This window comes from Glossina fuscipes, unplaced genomic scaffold (genome assembly GCF_014805625.2).
Source record: "Glossina fuscipes isolate IAEA_lab_2018 unplaced genomic scaffold, Yale_Gfus_2 267, whole genome shotgun sequence".
Taxonomy (NCBI): Eukaryota; Metazoa; Arthropoda; class Insecta; order Diptera; family Glossinidae; genus Glossina; species Glossina fuscipes.
In genome coordinates, this window is record NW_023998610.1 from 40022 (window position 1) to 54732 (window position 14711).

Here is a 14711-nt window from a genome sequence, read left to right on the forward strand (position 1 = left end):
TCTATGAGTCCTTCAGGGATGGCGATTGAAGCTAAACCAGCTCATCCCCTATCCGTAAATGTTAAAAAAAAAACTATTAATACCAGTCGGCTTGTCAAGTAGTCCGTGAACACTTACCTCAGGCGGCTATAACACACTTGAAAGGCTGAGCGTGATGACACACGCTCTTTTATAGTCGCAGTCACGCTCGCTGTTCCGTTACATGTACTTTCCTGGCTATATGTGTTTACATGTGCCTTATACGTATGCTTTGTTTAGGTTGGCTTCAACGTGTTTGTCAGACTTTTTGCCGCAACCTCAGTTCCGACTTGTATGAAATTACTTATACATATCTTAGCACTAATACTATCTTACGTGCCATCTTATGTCTATCCTATTGCTATGCTTCTACGATACTGATTATGGCTTCATGCGTTTATACATGATGTTTACAGCTATTTTGCCTTTTTTCCTTATTGCTATGCTTGTTCATATGCCTAACCTTCTGCTTATTCTATTGCTCTGTTCAACATGCATTTTTTCACTGTTAACCCAGGTACCAAATCGTATGATTTGGATGACCGTTAGGTATGCGTTCACAATGTATTTACTTATTTTTTTCTTCTGTTTAGATGGCAATACGTTTTTATATACAGCTGATATGTTACTTGCGAATACTTTGAGTACGTTTTATGCTTTTGAACATTTTGAATACATTTTATGCATCTTCATATAACTCATACAGTTGTATGCGAACGCTTTGAGTACATTTTTATACATAGCTTGTATGTTACATGCGAATACTTTGAATACGTTTTATACATTTGAGTACAGACTCATATAGTTGTACGTGTTACATGTGAATACTTCAAGTACATTTTTATATATAGCTTGCATGTTTATACTTTTAATACATTTTTGTATGGTTGCATATGCTACATGCGTTTGAGCGGAAAGAGGCTGATCATGTTCAGTAAAAAGACATGTAAACGGACAAATCGGACTGACTGGTTGAGGTCTGCGGGCAAACATTTAGGCGGACGGACTTGTTATTAGTAAGGAAGCAAAACGCTTCCTTTCAAGGTTAAATTAACTTTTTTCAGATAGGCGGACATATAATGAGGGTCACAGGTACACATAGAGCAAGCTCATATTTATTTTGCAAAACCTTTATGATAGTGAGCGGTAATTTTTTATATGGAAGATTAAAGGGGGCATATAAAACATATTTTACTTTTTCATTCCAAAAAAAGTAAAAGAACTCCGGAAACACGCAGACAAAAATGAGCTGCGTATGGAAATAATACTGTAACGAAAAACACTTGCCAAAATTGGTTTGCGAAATTTCACTTTGGAGACTTTTCATCGAAAGTTTTACCGCATTCTGGCAGTCCAAATACTAATGATCACGACCAATTGAAGGTTCTGATTGAAGCTGATCGATACATAGCGATTGCAGAACAACTTAATTCATCTAAGACAACTGTTAGGGATTGTATAAAATGGTTGGGATTTCATAAAAAAGCCCGATATTCGGATTCCACGTAATTTAAATGAAATTCATTAAACACAACGAATTAGTATCTGCGATATACTGTCAAAGCGAAACCAAAACGGTCCATTTCTGTAAAGGATTGTGACTGGTGACGAAATATGGATCCCGAACAAACATAAGCAACGCAATAGATCGAGGTAAACCATCTCAAACCATACTAAAGCAGGATATCCATGAAAAGAGTATTTTGCTGTCAGCATGGTGGGATTGTGTGTTATGAGCATCTGCCGCGTAATAAAATAATTTATTCTGAAATATACTGTGATCGACTAGCCCAATTAAACAAAGCCGTGAATAAAGGAATGGTTTTCTTTGGAGCTCTTACAGGGAGTATTAAATTTGTTCTTGTTTTTAAATTAATTTCTTCACAAACTACAAGAAATTAGACTGCTTTTTTATGAGAATGCTAATAGGGGGTATTTCGAAAGAGATAAACCTATACGGTCCAAATTTCATGCACTTAATTTTTGTATCAAACTCCTTTTATGAATTAATTTTCCTGATAAAATATTATTAGCTAGATTGTTTTGCTATATGACGGGCTATTTTTCGTATGAGCTGTTACATGTGCAGCCGTTTAAAAATTGTTCAACCTGACGCAATATTTTTCACATTCATTTTTTCCGACACATTTTGAAAATTTCGTTTTTCTTTCATATAATGCGCAATTGTAAAAACTGTCGATTCCATTTATTAAATTAGTTTAAATGATTTTGAGAACGGTTTTGAATTAATTAGTATAAAAAGCTTACACAATATACTCTGTAGAAAAAGTGACGTAAGGAATGAAAGTTCAGACAACATTATAAGTATCGGGCCAATTACATTGCCAAGAAAGAACGGGGCAATGGCACCGCCAACTACTGTTTTGTTTTCATATTTGAAAACGCAACTAGAGATTCTAAAGGTCGATAGTGACGTGAGGGTTACAGACATATCTCTTTGCGTAGAGAGCTATTTTTACTTTCTTAAAGGCTTAAATTTTCCCAATAATGAATACTAGTATATTAATAGCGACGTTTTTCTAATCCTTGCTATATTTTTACAGTTTCATTTCCTTTTACTTTTTTGGCCACAAGATATAACAATTTGGAAGGAATTTTTATGATTCTTTCAGTTAAAGTTCGTTTGTTTTACTCTGTTTATGGCAAACTGTTTGTTCTCGTTGTTTGCAGGCTTACGTACGCTAACAACAAACAAACGGGGTTGCTTAAGCGATTTCAAAAAGAAAGCGGAATATTTGTAATGAATATATGAAAGAATTATTTGCAGTTTAAGATTAACGGTAAGATTAAGAAAGAGCAGGATATTGTGCATAAGAAAAATGCAAAGCAAATAAAGCTTATTACCGGAGATAAATAATAAGCAAAACCTCTACTGCTTAAGTAAGGCAAAGTGGTGTTGCAGGTTTTAGAGTAATCATTTAATTGCACCTTATTTACATATAGCATCTAAAGATGTGAAGACTCCAGATGACAAATTTTAGTTCGTTAGTTCGTTCTTTATTCTTCATAGATTTTTTTTATGCATCTTTTTTAAAAATAGTTTATGAATACTATTTTTAATATAATTATAAGCTAAAAGCATAATAATTATAAGAAATTAATACCAACAAATTAGGAAAATTGTTTCGTTTAAAATACCCAGGCATCGTTGTCGAGGTTGTCACGAGGGTGATTAGCGTAAAATTTTGAATCAGCTTATCGAAAACATTTTAATATATTTCCGCATGCTCATCCACAACAAAGGTCAGTGTAGAATAGATTTCCGGCATTCGTCAAAATTTTTAAATTGCGTTAGCGCCTTTCTTCCACTTTCGTGTTTTAGCAGAACGCAGTTATTTTCTTTCAGCCCTTCGAAACTAACGCTTATTCAAAAAGATTTTACAATTTCGTCGTTGGAAGATATTGCGAATCGAAAGAAGAATAAAAACTACAGAAAGAAATGTGACAATTTATAGTGCAGCAAATATATTCATAAATTTGGCAATTTGGTCCAAAATGCGCCAGTAAACCAAATTTCGTCAAAATATCTCGATAGTTATGACATGTACTTTGAACATGAAAATTTGGAGAAGTATTCGCCAGCCAGACAGACAAACAAGGTTAAATAGGTTACGACTACATATATAGCAGTAAAGGCGAGTCGTTGGCCTAAATTTAATATATCGGTAAAACAAGTGGCAATACATAATTGGGTCGTTTTCACTCGTTTCGACAACTTCAACTTTTCAGAATTGCGCGACCATTGTGGGCAATTCTTAACATGGCCGACATATAGATGAAAAGGGGTAAATCTAAAATACAAACCTTTTGTCAGTTGTTGCACACATTTTCTTGTGCTTATCGATATCATCGAAGTTAGTTTAAGAATACGCATGAAATAATAAACATGAGCCATTTGTTTAAGTTAGACCAAATCTTTAATTTTACAATATGTAGAGTCGAAATACGTAAATTAATTAGTTCACAAAGTTCGAATAAATGTTCGACATTTGACAGTCTGATATCTTTATTCTAAAAATCTAGTTGGGAAAGAGTTAGTGGATGCGCTATCTGCGATGTCGTTATCTTAGATCTTAAGATCATGGTTTGTAAAGCAATTCCTTAATTAAGTTAAATTCTTTTCAAACAAATGTCTGTGAAAACGTCGAGTAATAAAATCTTTTGCAATGTACACATATATAATTAAACTACTTAAGCTAAGCAGCAAGCAAGATTAAAAGCTTGTCTCATTGTGTGATACATCATCATTTTACAATTTATCTGTAAGTTATCAAGTTTTTTTTTCAAAATGAAATCTATAATCGTCATCGCTTTTCAGCGAAATTCTGTTGGCGTGTAGTTAAAGTAATATCGAACTTGACAATTCAATACGTGCCCATATACAATATGTTAACATACGACGGAAAAGAAAATGAAATTAAAAGGGATATAAAATATAAAGAAGAAAAGTCAAAAACAATGGAAATAATATTCTTTAACAAACTACTTATTAAGAGAATAAGAATGTAAGCTGTGCATATAATCCTCTCATTCCTACATTAAAAAGAAGTAAAATTTATTTTACGTAACCATTTAATTAAAAATATTGAGCTTGCCACAACATGATTTGTTACATCTAAAGCTCTTCGAATGCTTTACAGAAAAGTTTTCGCGTCAAAGACAACTCATAATGCTATTCTTCATCTGTGCGGTCTCTAAAAATATTTTGATCGTTCCCTCTTCGCTCTCGTTCCACCATTATTGAATGAATTTTCAACTATTTGGGAGTTCATTCGCAAATGATAAGATGTAAAGCATCAAAAGAAAGAAGAGGAAAGCGCTTACCATAAAGTGATGTGAAATAACTAAAAAAACAAATAAATAAATAAGTTCTTATAAAGCACGCTCGGATGGGGGTGTCCAAGTATAAGGTATTTAGATACGTGATAGGTACTTGCCTCGCTACGATATTCCATTATTTTAAAATAAAACATGCTTACTATGAAATTTTGAAAAAAAACTTTTGACTAATCTAATCCATGCCCTGGCCACATTGCTTTTACCTCGCCTCTCCGCCACCCACAGGAAGTCTTACCAGTGTTTTACCTTCTAATAAGAAGACATTTCTTTTCTTTCCTTTTCAACGAATGTATTGCAATGTTTTAATTCCATAATTCAAAACGAAAATTTTCCAAAAAAAAGAAGAATGGTTAGTAATCAATCTTATCACAAACTTATAACGATTTGGTTCAATATTTCGAAACCCAAAATGTTCAAAAGGAACAATGGTCATTAAACAATTTTATCGATATCTTGCAGTGATTTAATTCAATATTGCAAAACCTAAAATGTTCAAAATGAACATTGGTTGTTAAACAATCTTAGTACAATATTTCCAATACAATATTTTCGCTTTGGGCAAGGGTTAATAATCAATTTCATAAAATAACTTACCGAAACTACCAACCACGTCGATGCGCATCGCCATAGCTGAAAGGTGTATTAACTACTTACAAGTTCTACAATTATCGCAAAAAAGAGTAGGATTAATATTATGGAAATAATACTCGAACGAAAAGTCAATGATTGCTTCCCTCATAGAGACGCCGCGCACCGGTTGGTGTGCTCCTTTGACGTTATGCTGGTTCTCTCACGTTCTACCCTCCTTCTTCTCAAAACGTATCATGTAGAGCCAAACGATAATATAGCAACCAAAAATGATTTGTAGTTTTTGTTGTTGTTTTACACCAAAGTCACAAGTTTTTATGCACATGCCATTTTAGGCAAGAATTCATTAAATTAATTGGAATGATTCCCTCTATACTTGAATTGCATGGAAGTGAAATTTTTCCCTTTAAATATTATTATAATTTCTTAATAACACTGTTAAAGATTTCTTTCTTTTCTTAAAATTTTTCTAAAAAGCACAGCAAGTAAAAAGCAACCGACTCGACGCTATTATCCAGAACTTTTTTTTTCCCTTTCAGAGTTCCCCAAGTTTTTCTTTTTTTCCCCCTACGCGCCGCTTGTCGCTTTTTCAAGATTGCCAAAGTTTGCCTTTTCTTTCTTTGTTTTTTTCTCTCCCCACTACCGTGCCTGTTACAAGGGATGGGCACAAAAAGTGGTGGTGAGAGAGCTCATGCAAGTTTTCCGCGTTGTTGCAGTTAGCCAAAATACATTTTCTACGATTTTTGTTAAGAAATATGAAAAATGAAGAATTTTTTTTTAATAAAATGTTGTAAAATTTATTGCGAATAATTCCAGGAATGATTCGATGGAATGAGATTTGAATTCTGTTCGTTTTTGGTTGAAAACCTCTCAGCCTACAAAATTTCTTCAAAATATCTCGGAAAACTAAGCTTCAGTATGAACATAAAACAAAGAAGAATCAGAAACAGAGACAAACAAAAATCGGAATCACTTTCTGAATCGATTGATAAAAGCTGGATGGTTTTGAAGTCCTTCTGCGCGAAACATAACACATGATAAGTTAACGCTAGAAAACCTTGTAAAGCTAGTACAGCTACTATTAAGCAGATGAACCGGAACGATTAGATAACGGTATATAATAAAATAAAAAATCAAATTAAGATTAAAATTACATAATAATCGTAACGAATAATACTGTGATTCTTATTTCCCTAGATGGTTTTGTTCTGAACCATCTGCTGTACAGAGGTTCATCGGTGGGCGTTCAAAAGTTCTTCGCACTCGTCCTGAGTTGAGTTTAAATGATGTTTGTTAGGCCTGAATGGCGACAACAGGACAAAGTTGATCGGTACAAGACATTCGAAACACGTTATGTCAGTCTCACTTACAACAGTGATTGTTTGTATCCTAGGAAATTCGTTCTGCGGATCATCTCGATGCCCTTTAAGGTATTTATTTGGTCTCTTGCGATACTCTGCCTAACAAAGATTAGAGAAAACTTTTATGTCCTGGCATCCACCCATCTTCACTAAGAAATCAGAGTTAGGTATAATTGTCCTACTATCTATGAGTGTTCAATAAGAGCAACAAACATAAGTGAACAATTGGGAGAGGAAGGCACACGTCAAGCTCAATACAATTTGTTTCTACTCATTTAACGCTTGACACTTTCACACTGCTATTGTAATTGCCTTAAATTAGAAAAGACTACACAATACGCTACCGTTTGCCTTTTACAAGGGCTTTCTACCAAACATATAAGAAATAATATAAAAATAATTTACTTTTATGTTGCCGTAGCACGCACTGACTGCAGAGTAGAAATTGTGAAAAACTATTCTTTAAGAAAAGCGTGCAAAATTTTTTTTATATCCTGAACTAATTGACAAAAAGTATTTTTCTCTCTTTTAAATTATAAGTATATGTTTCATATATCTAAACTGTACATATATAAAGTTTTGTAAAAATTTTTCATGCAAATTTTTAGTTTATATAAATCGTCATAATTCTACATCTCTTTTAATGTGACAAAGAAAAAATAACATTTGCTATGTATCTGCAGAAGAAACTGGTAAATTATAATCCAAACTAGAAAATTTGCGACAATGACAAACCCGTGATTTCTGTAAAATAGATTTTAGTTAGCTTAACGATGAGTTGCAGAGCATTGCTACATCTGAACATTGATTAACCGAAAATTTATCGTTAAACAAGCCTTGTTATTTCGGGATAGACGAACCTAATAGGGAAATATCACCAAAAAGTAGTCATTAACGACGTTTTATAGCTCCGTTGCTTTTTACTCTAGAACGCGAATTGTAACCTGTGCCATGCAACATTCATCCCCAACCGGCATTAAACGTTATCTCATGACTCAGAGTTTCAAGTATATAATAAGGGCACTACGAGCACATGGGTAAGTGGAAATCGAATTTTGAAAAACTATATTTTTACTTGTGGTTGAATTTCTTATCTTAGTAGCGCAAGACAAATTTATACGCAAAGTCTTGGGTTACGTCAAAACGTTTTCAACACTCAGAAGAAAGCATTCTTGGCCCCACAAAGTATATATATTCTTGACCAGCATCAACTTCTACCTCGGTTTAAGCATGTTCGTCTGTTCATGTGACTGTTAGTCTATGTAATGTCTGTAGTAAACATTCTGCAGCTAAGCATTTTCATCATTTCGTTTGCCCATCTGCCTATTAGCCCAATTTTGTAATATCTGTCGTGCACGTTCTCCCGTTAGTGACCTAAACTTTTCAAAGGGCACATCTACAACGCCCACACGTCTATTCGACGAAAACTTTTATTTCGGAAATACAGAAAATCAGCTACGTCCACACTGTATATTATAGAGCATGAAAACTTAGTTCTTTTACTTTCTCTCTTTTAAGATAATGGTGATGGGTACAAAAGATTCGGTCAAGACCGAATATAATTTTCCTATTTGTTTAACATTATTTTTTTTATACTTTTTATTACCCGGTAAGTCACAGACATAACAAAAACATTTATAGCAAAGCAACAGACGTATAAAAAATGTTGGAGGTAGCTTTTATTTTAATCAGTTGAAACCATGCGTTTAAAATTTTGAAATCAATTTATATCGACTTGTGTTCAGAGTAGTGCATGTTTTGTATTTCGTCTGCGATTTTTTAATTGGTTTGGGTGATTTTGCGTGTTTAACTCGTGTGTTTTCTGTGTTTTTGCAAAATACCAGTGTTTTCGCAGATACCAGATTGCTTTTGTTCTCTGTAAGCATAATAAAAAAATACAAAAAAACATAAAAGAAAAATAAAAATAAAATATTGAAAACAATTGTTATTATCCTCAGCAGTTCCCAAACCTTTTCAAGTGAGTGATTACAACACAATTTATTAAATAATAGACAATCATAAGGCATAACGGCCCCGGGGACGCCAGATAAAAACTCAAATAGATTTCATCTATTAGCGGACGTATCCCTCCAACGAAAAAAAATTAAAAATCCCGATTTTCCTGTGTTGCCAATCAGTAGCATCATTCCTATTGACAAAAAATATGTTGTGATTTCTCCAACTGATCGTTCCATAACAATTTCGCAAATCAGCCCTTTTGCTATTAAAAAGCATTCGATAGCATTACAACATATATATAGACTCTATCTCGATTATACGCGATAGGAATTTACTTGTCCTCGCTGGAAACCCGCGCGCAGCCGAAAACCTCATAAAATCGAAATCATTAGCTAATTTATGTGCTATATCCGCTAAAATGCATGACAAACTGAGCTCGGTTAAAGGCGTAGTCCATGCCCCCTGCTTAAAGAATACCCACGTTTTACACAAATGCGTGAAATTCTAAAGATCAAAAGAAAAAATTACTGTAGCGTCTGTGAAGCTCAACGCAAGTACCGGGAAATTAATCCATCTGGAACCCAAAGAATTAGCAAAAGCAATACCTACGCTGTTGTTGCCTCGCAAATCGAGCTTAATAAGCCTTTAACTCCAACTCCTTCCAATGAAAAACCTGTTCTACCATCAACCAAAAATTACATTGCCGGACCAGTTCCATTACCCGCTAACGATAATATTGAAAAATTCAAAACAACAGCGAAAATTGAAAAAATTAAAACAACAACACGTATGCCAAAATCTAATAAACTAAATCTCCCAGAATCACCAGTTCTCAACTCTGGTCAACAAATTACAAGCTATAATGAATCCAATCTTTCATCCCTCAATCAACCTTGAATTTCAAACTATTTACGTGTGCCCACTCGTCGCACTTCAAATTTACGCAAACACCTAAGTACAGTGCTGGTAAGAACAAATTATTCACACAAAATTCTTATAGTGACATCTTCGACGGAGACGCTGAAATATCAGCTTACTATTTACTACTTTCCACCCCGTGTCCATGTCACTACAATTAAATAAAGTTTTTAAAATTCTTCAATGGAACATTAAAAATTTTGATGAACTCCGTACACTCGTAACTAATTTCAGTCCAGCCTTCATATCGCTTCAAGAGATCCATTGTAGAACCTCTCAATCAAGTATACCTTACAAACGCATAAATTTAAACTCAAATATACAGGCCGTAGCGATACAAATAATGTTAAACATAAAATTTACAGTGCTTTCGCTCTGTATCCCACCTTCGCAATCGTTTTCTTAGCAATAGCTCTACAATTTGTTCTCCGTACTTCCTCTTCTCTTCCTATTCTCTGCAGTGTACCGAGAATCGAACATTGTCTCTACGCGGACGATGTATACATTTTTACAAAAGAAAAAGATAACATGAAGGCAATCAACATCCTCGAATCTATTGGACGTTAGATCTCCACATCGGCAAACTCGTCAAGGGCTAAAATTTATACACAAATATAAAAAAACGTGCACATTTGTCGAAAGCAGATGTGCGATGCAGCAAATCTACTCATGCATATTAACGACTTACCGGTACTAAACGTGCGGATGCTCCGTGTTCTTGGGCTCACGTTTTCCAATAATTAAAAATAATAATAATTAAAAAAAAATTTATTTTATTAAGAGTGAATTTCATACAGTACGTTGCTTGGAAAAGCCATGCGCACATTAACACTATTGCTTATCTTACCAAAATGCTTGTTTTAAGCAAGATTGACTATGCTTTGATAATTTATGGCAATAGCTGCAAATCTAATATCAATATCTTTAAATCGGTCTATCACCAAGCCGTCAGAGCAAGTTGTTATGCTTTTCAGACGACGCCCATAAATACTATTATAATTGACACTGGTCCTTATCCTTACAAAATAGATTTAAGAGTTAAAAGCTACAATAGTGCCCAAGCTTCTTAATTCAAACAAATCTATTCTCGGTGATGACGTGAGGAAGATTATTATTGTGAAGAAAATTCCAAAGTCACCATCTGCGATTGACTATTGTTTGTAGGTCGCAAAAGAATTGAACACTCCCTACACGTGTTAAACCTTCATGGATTTTGAAAGACTGCTCTTTTACATTTCGCTGTCTACGCACAAGAAAGAAGACACTTCGAATTACGTCTTCAGGGATATGATAGCTGAAAAAACCCAAGTACGGGAGAGTAACAATTGATCTTTTATACACAGATGGCTCAAAATCTTCTGATCTGCCTCCTGCTTGTGCCGTGGTAGATGCTAAATCACATATTTAACGAAAGTACTTCAAACTAGCTATTCGGAATACTTCGAATTCGAGATGGAGCACCATCAACAAATTAAGGAATATAATTACAACACCCGACGGAAAAATTGAAATGTTATGGGTACCAAGTCACATCGGTTTATTGGGAAATGAGCAGGCTGATCGAACGGCTAAGTATGCCGCTTCTGTCCTTCTAATTATGGATGATGTCATGGAAAAGTTGGATCTTCAAGGATACATTGGAACAAAAGGTAAAGAGAAAATTACAGTAACATCATCAACACTACTTTTCCATAAATCCTCAATTAACTCCACCTTTATATCCAACAAATGTTGAGAAAACCAAGATCCAAACATTTTCGAGAATTCGTCTTGGTCGTATAATTGCAACTCACCAATGGATCTTGGAGAAGTCTTCCTCCCTAATCTGCAGTTGTGGACAAACTCTTACTATAAAGCACAATCTCTGCGACTGCCTTAACTTTTCCTTGGCTAGAAGTATTGCATTTGGAACCATTAACACTTTGGACATTCTAAAATTAGCTTCAGAACAGAATATCAATTCAATATAATACTTTATTAATACTACTAAGGTCATTATCTAATGTACATTTATTTAAATTAGAGCCGATAAATTGTGTTGCTAGTGCTCAATGTCTCTTTTTTTTTTTTAGTCTAAGAATTTATTTCATTAGTCTAAAATTATAATAATAATAATAATAACATATACTTATTGACAATGATCAGTAACTAAAAGAACTGGATAAATGAACATATAAACAAACACGCATAATATAAGGTACGTTGAGTTAAATGAATATTAACACATTTGAATAAAATGTTACGGAAATTCCAAAACAGTTCATTCTAAATTCCCTAGAGAGGGAAAAAAGAAGTGCACACTCGTTTCGCGTCATGTAGCTGCCGACCGACGGGAAAGCGAATTCACGAATTAAAAATTAAGCCATGAACTTATGTAATAGTAGTATACTTTTAAAAACGTGTATAAACAGAATATTTGCGGAAGGCAGCGTCAGTCGGAAAAGAACATTTGCGTCGAAAAGAAAGTTTAAGTTAAGAATGCTGTCAAACAAAGTAAATTATAAATAGTCCTAACCTTAAAGGAATAGTATGAAATAAAACCAATAGAACCAAGAAAAGCGAGTTTTGTAACAATATGTATATAGTATAGTAATAATAATTTCTCTACATTTTTATCACGTTCTCATATACATTACAAATATATATATATTCTTTCATATACAATATTTACATACATTGTTCCCGTCTACATAAACCTTACATATTATCTGCACATATGTGTTTATATATGTACGTGTATACATATATATCTATATGTATGTATATGAACGAGCCTATCTATGAAAGAATATAATGAATATAAAGTACTATATATTAACTATATGCATATATGCATGAAGTGATAGAATGTACACGAGACAGGTGTGCATAAGAACCTAAGAGTGTCATATAAGTACATAATATATTATATATTTAAGAAATTTTATAATACATGTATATATATATATATATATGTACGTCCAATCTATAAGGACTCTGTCTGAAGAAGAATGAATGACATTGAGGTGTTCAGATGGGTAAACAGGATGTTTTCTCATGCACAGGAATGAACGTCAATGAATGTCATTAAGAGAGAAGGCACTAATTTTCAGTAGAAAATTATTTGTTTATTTATACATATTTTTACTTTTCTTGTCTCCACATGTTCACTCTTCTCACTCAATAGTGTTGTCATGAACATATCTTATGGAGCTTTCCATTAACTTAAGTTAGTTCTAAGACGTCTTTCGAAACTATAAAGCCAATCATAGTTTTTTAATTATTAGAGAGTAGTTTTAATGAACCTTGTGCTGCTATAACGCTGCTTGTGAAAAACAATTCAACAAACAGAGACTCGTCCACACGTCTTTCAAAAAGGAAAAAGACAGCAGTTTGCTTAGAAATTCATGTAAGCGCGCCTTGCAGCATTTTAAAATGGGAAAGAAAAAGTAAAACAAACATCTAGTAAGAGCGTTTTACGCAGGTCCTACAATTTAATCAAAACTTTTAAATAAAATAAAGTTTCTGCGTGTATTTTACTGAAATCCATCCAACCAAGCACACTCACCCAGCAATATAAATATTGGTAACGCCCGCGCACTTTAGAAAAGATGTTCTCTCACTCTGTATTTGGCTTTGTCTATAACAAAACGGCAATGACTTGTAAGGTAACGGAACACCGCTAATGAAGTTTTTTTTTTAAGAAATGGATTATGAAAAGAAGAGAGAAAAGTCGACGAAAGTCGGTTAGGGTTGCTTTATGCAATTGGGACAGGTTTATATATCATACTCACAATTACGGTGATGGACTTCGGCATAAAGCAGCAAACCAAAGCAAAAATATAACATTTTTGAAAGAGGAAAGATAGGAAAGAGTGGCTAAGTTTTGACTAGATACGTGAAGTTGATCACAGATAGACACGTGAACTTACATCTTATTAAACGTACTGCTATTTGTGAAATTATAATTTTAAAAAATATATTTAAAATAATCATTTGTTCACTGGAAAAAAAATGTTTTGAAACTTGAAGATTAACACACAAATAAAAACAAAATTGCATACTTTCCTATTAAAACTCACTCTGCAAAAAAACTCAACTCCAATGTTCAAAGCTAGATACTTAGCCTTGGATATATAATGTAATTATTCAAAAACGTGCATATACTGTGTAACGTCCATATATGTAGGTATAGGGTTTTATTTTTGTTCTTTGCAAAAAAAAGAAAAAATAATGAAATAGGGGAATACCTCTGGAATGTTTCTCTTTTCATTATTTCTTGCCGTAATAACTAAAGCAAAAGGAAGGAATTATAACAAGAAAGTGATGACAAGAAAATGCAAAGTCCGTCTGTACTATACTTTACTTTAGTTTATTCATTCACTTGTAATATATTAAAGCATAGTTTTATTCTTATCAATAGACGAGGAGGAAAATGGACTTGAACAACAGTAGCAGAAGCATCGTCCAGCCAATTCGAAAACAGTAAAAAGTCAGAAAAAAGTTGCTTATAATAAATAGTTTCTCATTTAGCAAAATGTCATTGTGTTATGAGTCAAAAGAAGGAAAATGGAAGAAGAATTTTTCCTTGTGACTTGACTTTACTTCTTTTATATCAATGAAATCATAAAGAAACTATGTACATACAAAACCGAAATAAAGATAAATTTTAAGGGCTCAAACAGTAACAAAGTGAAATTGATTGAACGTGAGTTGATTGAAATTACTTATACCTATATCTACAACTAATTGAAATCACATATACCTAATTCTCTTTTTGCACGATGGATGAGTTCCCAACAAATTCATCCAAAGAAAGATATTGGCTATATGGAAAAACAATAGATAGCTTCCAACTGAAAAGTGCAATAAATAATAATAAGAACTTCTCGTTATGACTAACTTAAGAACTTAGTTCGTCCTTACATTGCTTAATTTGTGGAATGTATTGTAAAAATTAAATTATAGTTTGAAAAATCAAACTAAATTGCGTAAAAAATTTATTACATCCGCACTCTGTGCAGGATA